General features: G+C 48.5%; 1 long non-coding RNA gene across 1 annotated transcript; it reads left to right on the top strand.

The window, feature by feature from the left end:
- The first annotated feature begins 14,680 nt into the window (after positions 1-14,680).
- Positions 14,681-15,549, top strand: LOC311329347. Its single transcript, XR_014631305.1, has 3 exons — positions 14,681-15,093; positions 15,258-15,353; positions 15,469-15,549. It is a non-coding gene; the product is annotated as an uncharacterized lncRNA (long non-coding RNA).
- The last annotated feature ends 255 nt before the right edge of the window (positions 15,550-15,804 follow it).

The raw sequence follows: 15,804 nt of genomic DNA, 5'->3' as shown, positions 1-15,804 counted from the left end.
CAGGTTCTCTTTAGTTGATTTGTTTCCTCATTTCGCCATGGAGCTTTATGATTGGCTGTGATCTTTTTCAGTTTAATAGGTGCTACAGAATCCAAGGCTGCCCCTACTCTGGTGTTAAAGGCGGATGCTAAGTCTTCAATAGTGCCTGACGGCCCCACTTCTGGAGTTGATAAATTGTTTGTGATCATTATTTCTCTAAAACTATCGGATACTGCGGAGGTAAGATAACGTTTCTTGATAAAGCGCTAGTACTACTTTTGACTTTAGGAACCAATGCAGTGAAGAAGATACAGAAATGGTCAGAGAGAGCGAGGTCACTAATAGAGGAGACAGTGATAGTCAGGCCCTTAGTAATCACTAGATCAAGGGTGTCATAATTTGTATGGATGATGGACTGTTAAGGCTAGTTAGCTACGGGGCTCAAGTGCACGACACAGGAGGCAGGAAGCTCTTTGCCCAGCAGGGCGTTTATTGCTGGAGCTGGGAGGGAAGGTAGTGCCCGGATGGCTCAGGTTGGGAGCCTGGCAGGCTGGAGGTTGAGGCCGGTTGGAGCAGCTGCAGTGGGTGGCGGGCAGAGTGATGGGCAGGCAAGCCGGATCACAGCACACCTGGTCGTTCTGTAGGGAACACGGAGAGACGAGTAAGCCTTGAGGTGCGGTGGTCCAGAGAGCACACAAACACACATATATATAAGCAGAAATACTTTGTTTAACAACTACGATACTTGCCAGGCGTTTCTTAGGGAAGATCTGGCGATGAATGGCTGGAGAAACCGGCTTCTTGTAGGTAGAGGGGGTTGATGAGAAGGTGGCAGCAGGTGTGCAGTGATCCGGCCATAAGCTCATTCGCCCATCAGCTCAACTCATTTCAGCCGTCGTTGGAGCGCCCTCAGTGCCCGTGCCGAGCTGCAGGGGGCGTGTGAGGTAGGCACAGAGGTGGAGGGTTGTGGAGAGGCGGAGGAGGGGGGCGTGTGTGGAGGTGAAACCGTAACAATGGACAGGAGTTCTGAAAATTCGGTAGAGAAGGCAGGGCATTGTTTAGGAGGCCTATACACTGTTACTGCCAGAACTGGGGGCTGGCATTTTAAGAACATAGCGTGGTATTCAAAAGAGGTAAAATCATCAAAGGAGATGATCCTGCAGCTGAGGGCATCTGTATATAACATAGGTATTTTAGGAGCACTGTACTGTATCGTATTGATAGCAGTAGCCAGTGCACTGTGGCATCTTGTAAAACTGAAGTTACTATGTGTAGGAGTACTGTACATGATAGCAGTAGCCAGTGCACTGTGACATATTGTAGCCTACCTTTTAGCCATATTATCATCATATTGCTCAAATGTAACATGCTCCATCAAGTTAATAGCCAAGTTGAAATGAAATAAGACCTATTAGGGGACTGAGGGTATGCAGTGTATGCTGCCCGTGACAGAAATCATCAGCATTAGCCTACTATGTTCCCTGTACGCTCCAGATAGCCCACTTCACCATCTATGTTCAAGGGAGCCAAAGCGTAAAACTACGCTCTCTACTGGTTGGGTTCACAAAACCGCCCCATCTTTTGCATAGGGAGAAAAACTTGAAATAATTATAAATCGATATCAATGGATTGTGCGGCAGTGGCTAGTTGCAAAACTAGAATGGAGAAGTAAGACGCCTCCTTCCCTCCACTAGTCTGGGGGTCCACCTTGGGCAAGTGGTAGTACCCCCTAGCCCCCCTACCTGGGGTTACAGGAAAAAACGCTGATGACAGAACACCAAAAAGGAAGAGAGACCCGGCCCGGAGGAAGCCCGGGGCCCTTGTCTGGAGCCAGGCCCAGACGGAGGGCCCGCATGCGAGCGCCTGGTGGCCGGGCAGCCCGAATAAGCAACGTGGAAGCACCATCTCCTCCTCCATCGTCCCGTGGACCCACCACCCGCGGGAGGAATTGTCGGGGTCGGGTGTGCTGCCAACTAGGTGGCGGTGAAGGCGGGGGGCACCGACGGACCGGACCCGGGCGGCAAAGGCTGGCTCTGGGGACATGGAACGTGACCTCGCTGGGGGGGAAGGAGCTGGAGCTTGTGAGGGAGGTGGAGCGATACCAATTACACCTGGTGGGGCTAACCTCCACGCACAGCACCGGCACCGGAACCAAACTCCTGGATAGGGGTTGGACCCTGTTCTTCTCCGGAGTTGCTCACGGTATGAGGCGTAAGGCAGGTGTGGCTATACTAGCTAGCCCCCAGCTGAGCGCCTCTGTGCTGGAGTTCACCCCAGTGGACGAGAGGGTCGCCTCCCTGCGCCTTAGGACTGTGGGGGGGGGGGACTCTGACTGTGGTTTGTGCTTATGCACCGAACAGCAGTTCAGAGTACTCAGCCTTCCTGCAGACCCTGAGTGGAGTCCTTTTGTGGGCTCCTGCAGGGGACTCCAGTGTCCTACTGGGGGACTTCAATGCACACGTAGGCAATGATGGAGAAACTTGGAGGGGCGTGATTGGAAGGCATGGCCACCACGATCTGAACCCGAGTGGTGTTTTGTTGTTGGACTTCTGTGCTAGTCACGGTTTGTCCATAACAAACACCATGTTCGAACACAAGGATGCCCACAAGTACACCTGGCATCAGAACACCTTAGGCCGAAGGTCGATGATCGATTTCGTTATCGTATCATCTGATCTGAGGCCATGCGTTTTGGACACTCGGGTAAAGAGAGGGGCAGAGCTGTCCACTGATCACCATCTGGTGGTGAGCTGGTTTCGATGGCGGGGGAAACTTCTGGACAGACCTGGAAAACCCAAGCGTGTAGTGAGGGTGAACTGGGAACGTCTGGAGGAAGAGCCTGTCCGGAGAGATTTCAATTGCCACCTCCGGCGGAGCTTCTCAGGCATCCCTGTGGAGGTTGGGGACATCGAGCATGAGTGGTCGGTGTTCAAAGCCTCCATTGCTGAAGCTGCGGCTGGGAGCTGTGGCCTGAGGGCCATAGGTACCTCAAGGGGCGGTAACCCTCGGACACCGTGGTGGACAGCGGTGGTGAGGGAAGCCGTCCGACTGAAGAAGGAGGCCTTCCGGGTTATGTTAGCCCGGGAGACCCCAGAAACAGTTGCAGGGTATCGACTGGCCCGGAGGGCTGCGGCTTCGGCCGTGACCAAGGCAAAGCAGCGGGAGTGGGAGGAGTTCGGAGAAACCATGGAGAAGGACTTTCGGTCGGCACCAAAGTGTTTCTGGAAGACCATCAGACACCTCAGGAAGGGAAAGTGGGGGACCATCCAAGCTGTATACAGCAAGGGGACACTGCTGACCTCAACTGAGGAGGTTGTTGAGCGTTGGAAGGAGCACTTTGAGGAACTCCTGAACCCGACTAATCCACCCTCTACGATCGAGGCAGAGCCGGAAGATGATGGGGGGTCGTCAATGTCCTTGGAGGAGGTCACTGAGGTAGTCAAACAACTCCACAGTGGCAGAGCCCCAGGGACTGATGAGATCCGTCCAGAAATGCTGAAGGCGCTGGGTGTAGAGGGGCTGTCTTGGTTGACACGCCTCTGTAACATTGCGTGGAAGTCTGGGTCAGTGCCGAAGGAGTGGCAGACTGGGGTGGTGGTCCCAATATTCAAAAAAGGGGACCAGAGGGTGTGTGCGAATTATAGAGGCATCACATTACTCAGCCTCCCAGGGAAAGTTTAATCCAAGGTGCTGGAAAGGAGGGTCCGGCCAATAGTCGAACCTCAGATCGAAGAGGAACAATGCGGATTTCGTCCTGGTCGTGGAACTACCGACCAGCTCTTCACTCTCGCAAGGATCTTGGAGGGGGCTTGGGAGTTTGCCCAACCTGTCTACATGTGTTTTGTGGACTTGGAGAAGGCTTACGACCGGGTCCCTCGAGAGGTCTTGTGGAGGGTTATGCGGGAGTATGGGGTGAGGGGGTCCCTACTTAGGGCCATCCAATCCCTGTACACCCAGAGCGAGAGCTGTGTCCAGGTCCTCGGCAGTAAGTCGTCTTCCTTTCCGGTGGGTGTTGGCCTCCGCCAGGGCTGCGCTTTGTCACCAATCCTGTTTGTGATTTTCATGGACAGGATATTACATTACATTACATTACAGTCATTTAGCAGACGCTTTTATCCAAAGCGACTAACAATAATTGCATTTAACGTAGGAAGAGCCAATGTACTACTACTTGCCAGAACTCACAAGTGCATCTTCTTTCTAAAACAAACAAGTGACTAAGAGCATAATCTAGTGCTGAAGGCAAAGTGCAAGAATCACAATCTAAAGTACAGTGCAATATAATAAGTGCTTAGGTGGGAGGATTGTTGTAGTACTTCTTGAAGAGATGAGTTTTGAGCCTGCGACGAAAGATGGGCAGCGACTCTGCTGTCCTGACATCAGTGGGCAGCTCATTCCACCACTGCGGGGCCAGGACAGAGAAGAGCCGTGACCGTGTCGATCGACCGCAGGAGCCTCGGAGTGACGGGGCAACCAGTCGCCCTGAGGTAGCAGAGCGTAGTGGTCGGGAGGGGATGTAGGGTTTGACCATGGCCTGGAGGTAGGAGGGGGCTGTTCCTTTCATTGCCCTGTAGGTTAGCGCCAGAGTTTTAAACTGGATGCGAGCCGCTACAGGGAGCCAGTGTAGGGAACGGAGGAGGGAAGTTGTGTGGGAGAATTTGGGGTGGTTGAACACCAGGCGAGCAGCAGCTTTCTGGACAAGTTCCAGAGGTTTAATGGCTGACGCCGGTGCCCCCGCGAGGATATCGAGGCGTAGCCGGGGGGAGGTGGGTTTGCAGTTCGGTGAGCTGGGGATCACGTCACTGCTTTTTGCAGATGATGTGGTCCTGATGGCATCAGCTGCCTGCGACCTCCAGCACTCTCTGGATAGGTTCGCAACTGAGTGTGAAGCGGCTGGGATGAGAATAAGCACTTCTAAATCTGAGGCCATGGTTCTCAGCAGGAAACCGGTGGCCTGTCCGCTCCGAGTAGGAAATGAGTCCTTACCCCAAGTGAAGGAGTTCAAGTATCTGGGGGTCTTGTTCACGAGTGAGGGAACCATGGAGAGGGAGTTTGGCCGGAGAATCGGAGCAGCTGGTGCGGTTCTGCAGTCGCTTTACCGCACTGTTGTGATGAAAAGAGAGCTGAGCCAAAAGGCAAAGCTCTCGATCTACCGGTCTATCTTCGTCCCCACCTTCACCTATGGTCATGAAGGATGGGTCATGACCGAAAGAACGAGATCACGGATACAAGCGGCCGAAATGAGTTTTCTCCGGAGGGTGGCTGGGGTCTCCCTGAGAGATCGGGTGAGAAGTTCAGTCATCCGGGAGAGACTCGGAGTAGAGCCGCTGCTCCTTTGCGTCGAAAGGAGCCAGTTGAGGTGGTTCGGGCATCTAGTGAGGATGCCTCCTGGGCGCCTCCCTAGGGAGGTGTTCCAGGCGTGTCCGGCTGGGAGGAGGCCGCGGGGTAGACCCAGGACTAGGTGGCGGGACTACATCTCCGCACTGGCCTGTGAGCGGCTAAAGATTCCCCAGGCAGAGCTGGTTGATGCTGCTAGGGAAAGGGATGTCTGGGGCCCCCTGATGGAACTGCTGCCTCCGCGACCCGACCCTGGATAAGCGGATGAAGATGATGATGATGATGATGATCAATGGATTGACAAAGCCATAAACTAGGCTACTAAGAATATCAAATTCCACCGCAATAATGTGCGGTTTCTCAAAGGTACTTTTTATTTCTTTAATTTAGGTCTACGTTGTAGTTATTTTACAGAGAGAACTACAACGATCCCTCTATTGTATTTTAGATTGCTATTCTTGCACTTTGCCTTCAGCACTAGATTATGCTCTTAGTCACTTGTTTTAGAAAGGAGATGCACTTGTGAGTTCCGGCAAGTAGCCTAGTAGGCTAGTAGCCTACATTGGCTTTTCCTACGTTAAATGCAATTATTGTTAGTTGCTTTGGATAAACGCGTCTGCTAAATTACTGTAATACAATGAGATCTAGGCTACTACGGATCCGGGCATCTGTCGCGTTTTGAGAACTTCACTGGAGAGTGCAGCTGATCAGAGCACTATGTTGGTGTGCTTCGTAAACATGAGTCAATTGCTCTTGAATTATCTGTATGCCGAGATGAATCCAGTGATGTCCACCTCTTGAAATTTGGTCGAATTTACTGACCGCTAGTTCAGTGAAACCCGGGGCTGCCAACCCTACTAACACAATCAGGTTGCAGCAATGTTGCAGAAACGTGCAATTTAGACTTTGGTATGGTCCACTCAACGTCAAGTTAAACGTGCATGCAACGCAAACGCGGTATCTGCACACAAGTTGCTGCAACGTGCAGGTCCAACGTGTCTGCAACGTGCCTGCAATGTGTACACAACGTTGTGATTTCCGCGATGATTTCGATGTATATTGCTGCAACGTTGTATACACGTTTATATATTACTTTGTTACGTTGCTGCAACGTGGTCTACACTTCCGTTGGCTACATTTATAATTTGCATTACAAAACAAATCAGCTCCTTGCACAAGCGCCACTACTTCCTGAAACTCTACAGGCATATTTCTTTACCGTCCTATACTATTGGATAGCAATTGCCATGAATCCGGTGTGCAGCACACCTGATCAATCACTTCCATCCACTAGTATAGGCCAGGAAAGAAATACGCCTGTAGAGTGTCAGAAAGTAGTGGAGCTTGTGCAAAGAGCCTATTAATGTCATAGTCAATGCAGCAAGCAAAATTATGGTACAAAAGTTATGACACAACACCATTCAGTCAAGAACAATTTATTTTATTAAAAAAAGTACACAATATCTAGCCTACAAATGATAAACAATTTTAAAAACAAAAAGTATTTAAAAAAAAACAAAAAAAAAACAGTTATTTACAAAAAAGTATTTACAAAAAATGGCAGGCTGTGCTCAGATAGGCTGGGGGGGGGGGTGGGTTGCTGTGCTCAGATGGGCTGCGGGTGGGTGTCAGATGGGTTGGGGGGCAGCTAGGAAGGGAAGTCTTCCTCATCAGTATGCTGGGGAGTGCTCAGATGGACTGTTCTTGGATGGGCTGTGCTCAGGCGGACTTCTGCAGATACCTAAAGACACAATGAAATGGCCGTAAATACACAACGCACATACATGCACAAAAAAGTGGTACACAATCTTTGGAACCATGCAGTGTCACTGGGTAGGAGAAACCAAAAAAAAAGACATCACTTACCCTTCTGCATTTAGCAGGGGCATGTTTCAATGTCTCCTGCAGCTGGGCGGCCACCTCCGCCATCGTAGCCTTCGGCATGGAGACCATCACTGCACCTTTAAGTTATCAAGAAAGGTAATGGTTTCAATTCACATCGGTCATGGAACAAAGACAATGTATTAAAAAATATTCAAAATATGAACCATTTCTTACGTGTTAGAACATTGAAGAGTGTCATACTCTTCAGTGGCTTCTTCCCCTTCTTCCCGTGCACACTGTAGGCGCTCCACACCGCATGTGTGGCTACAGCTGACAGCACCCGCCGGACTGTGTCCGCCAAGTCTCTGCCACCAATGGCACCTAGGTATTGTGTCTGCAAAACAAAGACAGTCATTTACTGTACCCTTCCCTGCACTGCAAAAATAAGACAAAGTTCTGCCCTGCAGACACTCACCATCTTCCTCTGATGTTCCCGGTCCTTCAACCTGGCCTCACAGACCTGCAGCTCCTCGTCCGTTTGGGCAGGGTTCAGTACATCCAGCACTTCTCCCTGGGCTCCAGACTCCACAGGCCGCATGCTCTGGGCCAGTTCCCTCACAGTCCGTGCAAGCTCACGGAGTTGCTCCCGCATCTCTGAGAACTGCTGATGTACAGACCTCTGGAAATCTAGATAAACACAGATGTGGCTATAAGTACATTGACATATAACTAAATGAAACTCAAAATATATCCCTGCATGCAACATGAAGTAGTCCCATACCAGCATCTGCAGAGCAGCATCGATTAGGTAGAGGGGTACACGGAGTCAATGGTGCTGGAGCCGTTTTATTGGGCGACGGCATCACAGACCTAACTGAAAAACAAAAGGGGTAAAGGAAAGGGATTAGCAGGAAACTGTATGGTGTTGGCAGCATGCCTTGGCTTCTGGCATTTGAAGGAAAATAAATTAAGACATTAACAGGTAGACATCACAAAACCACAGCAGTACATGCCACTCTTACCTGGTCTGGCTGGGGTGCTATACATGAGGCCTGGGCTCATATGGTTTTCGCTCACAGGGGATGAGCTCGGAAAATCTGCAAGATGAGTAAATGGTATTCAATCTAAAAAAGCCAATCACAGAGCTAACTGAATGGGATTAGCAGGAAACTTTATGGTGTTGGCTTTGGCTTCTGGCATTAGACACCACAGCAGTACATGCCACTCTTACCTGGTCTGGCTGGTCTGGCTGGGGTGCTGTAAGATCTGGCTGGGGTGCTATACATGGGGCCTGGGCCCCGCTCGCTCACATGGGACAAGCTTGGAAAATCTGCAAGATGAGTAAATGGTATTCAATCTAAAAAAGCCAATCACAGACCTAACTGAATGGGATTAGCAGGACACTTTATGGTGTTGGCTTTGGCTTCTGGCATTAGACACCACAGCAGTACATGCCACTCTTACCTGGTCTGGCTGGTCTGGCTGGGGTGCTGTAAGATCTGGCTGGGGTGCTATACATGGGGCCTGGGCCCCGCTCGCTCACATGGGACAAGCTTGGAAAATCTGCAAGATGAGTAAAATGGTATTCAAAATAAATAAAAAATAGTCCAACTATCAGTGTGCAGTAGGCATAGACATTTCATTTCAACACAAACATGCATACCTGGATTGTACAGCACACATGGATTGTACTGGACCGCTGGCAGAGGCCTTTCAACTCCGGCACCTGGCACCTGGTCTTTGGCCGTCATAGTGGGGACCAATGGCTGCCCGGGGCTTGGAATATCTAGTGGAATATCACTAAATTAGCTCACGATTTCAAAAGTACTACTCTTTTGGGACTGTTGAATGCACTTTAGTATATTACCTTCGTCACTGGAGTGATAGCGCGTGTTGCGCCGTCTCTTTCTAACGTCCTGGCTCTCGTCCATCGACGACTGCTGCTCAAAGACTTTTGCCATGAGCCTGGCACCTTCGTAATGATCTGTGTGCATAAAGTACCATAATCAATACATTTCAGCCATCCTTTTTCCTCAGAATAATGAGTCATGATCTTTTTCCCCCCCGTCAGTATTTTTTAACAGCTTAAAATGCAAACAGTACCAGTTGTGGACTTGGGGAAAACCCGGACTCTGTGGAGCGCCCAGCCAGGGTTAGGTTCCACGCAGCTCTTTATCCGTTGGCTGACTTTGTTCATCGGCCAGGAACACATCTGCAACTGTGAGTGAAACCATGTTAGTACCCGCTTCCCTGTACTATTGAAAAGGCAATCAGAAACATTGTTCACACAAACATGTTCTTACCCCATCCTTTTTGGAGAGCCAGGATACTGGGACAACCGACACAGTGTCCTCCCCCAGAAACTCCACACTGCAATACAGTCTGCCCAATAAACAAAAAAAATTCAGGTTATAAACACATAACCCTATGGGAAAGTAGGCAGAGGGGAAGAAGCGACTAAAACAACAATTCAACAAGTCATTACAGCCGATAAGTAATGAGTGACTCGCCACTATTCTATCCTTTTTTTTTTTATTCTCTGCCGGCATCTGCCCAGGACAGATGCGGTCAATGGCGGCTAAGTGTGTGTGGGAAACAACAAGCTAGTTTAGGCACCGCGATTACCTCGTGGGTGGCAGTCTCCCACTTTACAGACAAATGGCAAATATATAAAGCATTATCTTGGCTTCGCCTTCACTGTTGCCTATGTAAAATTAGCCTAAGATTCGTGATGGCCTTAGAAAGCCTGACACGAGCGAGCTCCCAACGTGAGTCAGTCGAACAAACAAACAATTCACATTTCCCTCAGTCCAGCGGCCATTTTAGAGTTAACTAACAAAACAAACCACCAGCTACGTTAGCTAACGTGGATTTTAACGCAGGCCTGCGCTGGTAATGTACAAATGTAACTTAGTGCGCTCTTACCTTGAAGTCATTTTTCGAAGAAACGGTAAAAGTAATTAGTCGTCTTTGTGTTCGCGTTCGTCTTTCTCTTCGTGTTTGCGTCTTCTCTCTTCTTCGTCTGCGTCTCTCTCTGTATTTTTCTTCGTGGTCTGGGGGTTTAAATGCCCCACCTGAATCCTCAGTCGCCGAGCCATTGGCCAGTTATTTGTTAAAACGTGACCAATGACAGTACAACTACAGTACACGTTAGCCAATAGGATCCCACCACACCGATGCAAGCGGATGTCCGGCGCTTTAAAATTCGTCTTCTTCTCGCCTACATCTGAAACAGCGCCTCGCTCGCTACCATACAGAGAAGAAGAGGAACAACAACAACAACAACAACTACCAAGTACTACTGTTGAATTCAGGTCAGTACAGTGTGCATTAACCAGCTACAGTATAGCTGGTTAGCCGGCTAGCAATATTTTAACCTGCAGTAACCTGCTAACGTTATACGTTTTCTGTTATCCGGGCGGGCAAACAACAGACAGGCTGGCATTGAAGCTAACGTTAGCACCCCTGTGTTTTTAACTATTGTTGCCCACTGCATTAACAGATGTAATGTTTTTCATACACACGGTAGTAACGCCTTCGAATTCGTATCACTGGCAAGCCTTTTAAAGCTAGCCAGCCTAAAATTGGCTGGTCAAACCATGCAGTTCATGTATACGCCGCCATCATGGCTTTGTGTTGGAGTTCAGTTCAGTAGGATTGTGTACTTTTGGCCACCTCCGACAGAAACTGTTTGTTTTTTTCGGATTTAATTACACTTTTCCTCATATTTGCATTGTCCCTGTTGACGTATTCCATAGTTATCGCCATCAACCAACTGTGTAATATACAAAAGTCACTCGCCTTGAAAATATTGCTAGCCGCCTAGCAAAGGCTAACAATAGCGTCGTTGTGTCTGTGGGTATGGCGCGTCACTGCTACGCGACGTGTTGTTGGCCATATAAGCTATAACTAGCCGGCTAGCAATATATTTACAAGGATTGACTTTTGAATAGTATGCACTGGGTTGATATTTGTCCACAGGGACACTCTAAATATGCGTAGAGGTTTGTTTATGTATTAAAAAGCAAGCATGTCGTAGGTGGCTGAACGTACAGAAACACCGTTCATAACAGTGCGTTGTCCCCCCACTTCCGGAACTACCGTGTATACTAAAATCAAATATCGCGACACTCAACACCCACATCTAAACAATCACTATTGTCTGTCAGTTATGTTGAGATTTCTAAAAGGGCTCTTCTGTTTTTTTGTGTTTTTTATAGGATGGACTTGGAAGAAAGGAGACAGAGAAGGAATCGGTATAGAAGGCATTGGAGAGCTGGACACAAAATGTTCAAGGAACTTAGGGAGTTTCAACGGCCCCTCCACAATGCTGAACACAGCCACATGCAATCCATAGATGGCACTGCGGAGAGCTATAATAATCATGAAGAGATTGCAAGAGTTGATGTCCCTGACTTGGATGAAGACGCCCTTACAGGCAGCAGAGAGGAGGATGATGAGATGGTGAGAATTGATGTCCCTGGCTTGGATGAAGACGCCCTTCCAGGCAGCAGAGAGGATGACTCGGATCATCTGCGAGAGGATGACTCGGATCATCACCGCGAAGATGACTCAGAACATTCCCAAGAGGATACAGACTCTGATCATTCGGCCTCTCTGCGTGAGGAATTGCGGGACTGGACAAATGCATATCAGGTCAAGCTCAATGCCCTGGATGCATTGCTCAAGATCTTGCAAAAACATGGCCACCAAGAACTGCCTTCCTCCAGCCGTACAGTAATGCAAACACCCAGAGACATTATTGTTGAGAAGAGGTCAGAGATGGAGTACATACATCTTTCACTTGAAAAGCAGTTACGTGATACACTTGAGCAATACCCACATGGAGATTTTGAAAACATCACAGAGGTTGAATTGTCCATTAATGTGGATGGCCTACCACTGTTCAAAAGTTCAGGCCAAAGTATGTGGCCTGTTCTCTGCGCTGTCCAGCTTCATCCTGTCAAGATCTTCCCTATAGTTCTCACTGCTGGGGACAGCAAACCCAAAGACTTGGGGGCGAATTCACTAAAGGATTGCGCAGCTTTTCCTGACGCAAAGCCTGTGCAAATAAGTCAAAAATTATGTTTGCTATTCACAAAGCCCTCGCAAAGGGTGAAATACGGTGTTAACTGCGTTGCGTTCGTCATTGCGTTGCTCTGCGCCGGTGTTATTAGCTCATATTTAAATTAGGTAATATGGGCGGAGAATGTTCCCCTTTCTATGCAAATGAACATTATTGCAAAACCCGCCCAATTCACAAACATCGGCGCAAATTGCCTCACGCAGTTAAAGTGAAATTAATACCGTTTTCAGAAACGTGGTGGTATTTAAGCGCAAGGGGTGTGTCGCGGCCAGCCTGTCCGCTGATCATGGCAGCAGTGATTGTTGCGAGGCGAAGGCATCGCAATGCCAGGCATGTTGTTCGTGAGAGAATATTTAGAAGAAGGTCACTTTTTGATTTAACACTAGAACCACCGCGGTAACTGTTTGGACACCAGAGCGCGCAGCTCTTCAGCCAACTGGAGGATGAAGTCGCGTCTGGGGAGGCCCAGTTGACTATGCGTCTCTCCACCCGTCCCCAGCGAGTCCAAGCTCCCCCAATGAATATAATAGCCTACATAGCACGAAACTGTGCGTATAATAGTCTATACGCGAAACTGCGCATTCCCTATAGCTGTTCATTGAACGGCTGGGGGCCGATATAGGTATAAATAAATAAATAAAAACATAGCCTACACAATATTTGTTTTATTTGAATGGTCTTGAAAATATTTTGCTTTTGTATCATAGGTGACGGCAGGTATCATCTTCAGCCATGGATGATGACTCCCGTGCGTAATCCTTCCAACGTTGGAGAGGCGGCGTACAACTGGGCTCACATCAGGACGCGCGGTGTGATTGAGTGCACATTTGGAATCCTGAAAAGCCGTTTAGATGCCTAGATCGTACCGGTGGGGCAATGTTATACACTCCCCCAAAAGTATGCCAGATCATCGTGCTGCAACTTGCATAACATAAAATGACAATTTTTCCTTTGTTCGTCTTTTTAAATCATTCCACCTCCGTTTGCAGTCTTCCGGGTTTACACAAATGGCACTGACTGATTGGGAAATTAAACCCCAAATATGATTTTTTGCTGCAGTCGTGATATTTTTTGCGGAAAGCTGTGAGACATGTTTTTGAACCTCGTCCGTGAGGCCTTCAAGTTCGCTGTCTGAAAATCGTATCTTTCTTTTTCTGTCTGCCATCGTCCAATGATAATACGAGTTGTATGCGCTGTATGCGCAGTATTTATAGTCATTTCCTATATCAGCAGCAAATTGCACTCAGCCGCAAACACCGAATGGGCGTGTTTGCGCTGGGATATTATTAGCGCAATGTCTTTAGTGAATAGGTTTTTAAAACGGAGCACATAGCGGGCGCAACTGACGCGCAATATTATGGTGCAATTAGCGGGCGCAATTTGCTTTAGTGAATTCGCCCCTTGGACTTTTTGAAGGAGGTGGTTGCCGACCTGAATGCTGCGATGAGTAATGGCCTTCTGTTCAGGGGCAAGAGGCTCCAGGTTAAAGTCCGATGCATTGTCTGTGATGCTCCTGCCCGCGCACTTGTGAGGAACACGAAATACTGCACTGGGTATTATGGATGTGACAAGTGTGAGCAGAAGGGTGCTTATGTGACTGGTCGAGTCACATTCCCAAAAGTAGATGGCCTGATTCTGAGGGACAATCACTCCTTTAGAAACAAAACGCAAGAGCTACACCATCGAGGTGACACCCCACTATCCGATTTGCCGATTGACATGGTTGCAGCATTCCCCATTGATTACATGCACCAGAGTTGCCTTGGGGTTATGAAGAAACTGCTCCTCACCTGGACCAGAAAAGGAAAGCGAAGTGTCAGAATGTCTGCCCAGCAATGTGGATTACTTGGCAACAGAATGCGTGAGCTCAAGAACAGCATCCCATCAGACTTTGCAAGGTCGCCTCGATCGATTGAGCATGTGGAGAGATGGAAAGCAACAGAATTCCGCCAGTTCATGCTCTACACTGGAAAACTTGTGCTGAAAGGTCTTCTGGATGATAGACTATACAAACACTTCATGGTGTTCAGTGTCGCTATGGGCATTCTGGCGTGTCCAAAACTCCTGAAAGTCTACAGTACCTACGCCCACGAGCTTCTGGAGTACTTTGTTGCGCAAGCTAGACTCCATGGTGTACAATCTGCACAGTTTGGTTCACATTACTGCTGAGGCAGAGAAATATGGCGGACTGGACAACTGCAGTGCATTCCAGTTTGAAAACTACCTTCATGGCGTCAAGCGGCTGGTGCGGTCTGGAAACAATCCCATCAAGCAGGTGGCTAAAAGACTGCAGGAAAGGAATTTCAACATGCATGTCAAACCACACAACGTGAAAAGGTCAAGCCAGGAGAAGGACCGTGCATTCATCACAGAGGATGAACAGTGTGTGGAAGTTGTTGGAATACCTGCAGACGACGACAACATGGCTCTTTGCCTTGTCTACGCAAATCCTGCCCCTCTCTTCAATCACCCATGCACATCCTTCATGATTCATGCCTTCCGGTTTCAGAAGAGAGATGCAGACAGGAAATTCATACCAAAATCACAGCTGACAAGAAGAGCGATCAAGATTGAGCAGCCACAAGGCACAGTGTTTTTGGGACTTCTGCACAGTTTTTGATAAGACACTGCAAATCCTAACATTTGCACATTTGCCCAACAAGAGACAGTAGATAACAGCTGCCCACAATCAGGAACCAAAATCAATCAATCAATCAAGCAAAGCTTTATTTGTATAGCACATTTCATACCCAGAGGAAACACAATGCGCTTTACAGAGAACAAAATCTGCTCTCCAGACCCAGAACAAACCCAAGAGAAGATGCTCTCTTCTGAGACACTGCCACGCTCAGCCCCCTCATGGTCAGGTAAAGCACACATAGACATACATGCACGCACGCACACACACACTACTGGGAGGTTATGCTGTATTCACTCTCCTCACACTAATCTAACACACAGTCAGTGTCATGCACATGCAACCACCTCTAGATGATGAACACATGTCACTGATGGCTGATCATTATTACAGATTTGGAATCTTGCCCCTGGAGCCAAGTCCAGAGGACCCCTCGTATCTGCAGAACTACCGTCATAGTAGTTCAGGGATGGAGCACCACCACAACAGGTAACACCTCGCCCCCGCACACACACAGGGTCCAATTTGGTGAAAATGCATACAAACTGGATTTGTGGAGTTGTGTCTTTCATAAGACTAACTTTGTGTGTCTGTGATGTTTCAGGTACTGAGTTAGAAGGCCTTTGGACAAGCCAGAGCTCCATTCAATCATCCTCTGTCTGCGCATGACAAATATATTTCTCACAAGTTGCAGTTGCACTGCAAGTGCAACGAGCAGTGAAATGTTTTGCTATGAGCCTCTAGACAAGCTGCAACTGTGATTCATGTAGTCCCAGTGGAGTGGATTGTGTGGTAGCGAGCTGTCCATTGAGGGGGACGACGCACAATTGTTGGCTCAATGGACAAGATTGCCCACACAACGACCATGAATGTAAATTAAATAATCAATCACCTGTTTGAATAGCGAGGGGGCGGGGTGTTCTCATTCATATATGGGTAC

Source organism: Borostomias antarcticus, assembly GCF_949987555.1.
Source record: "Borostomias antarcticus genome assembly, contig: scaffold_41, whole genome shotgun sequence".
Taxonomy (NCBI): domain Eukaryota; kingdom Metazoa; phylum Chordata; class Actinopteri; order Stomiiformes; family Stomiidae; genus Borostomias; species Borostomias antarcticus.
Note: the sequence above shows the minus strand (reverse complement) of the source record. Positions and strands in the feature narration are given on the sequence as shown.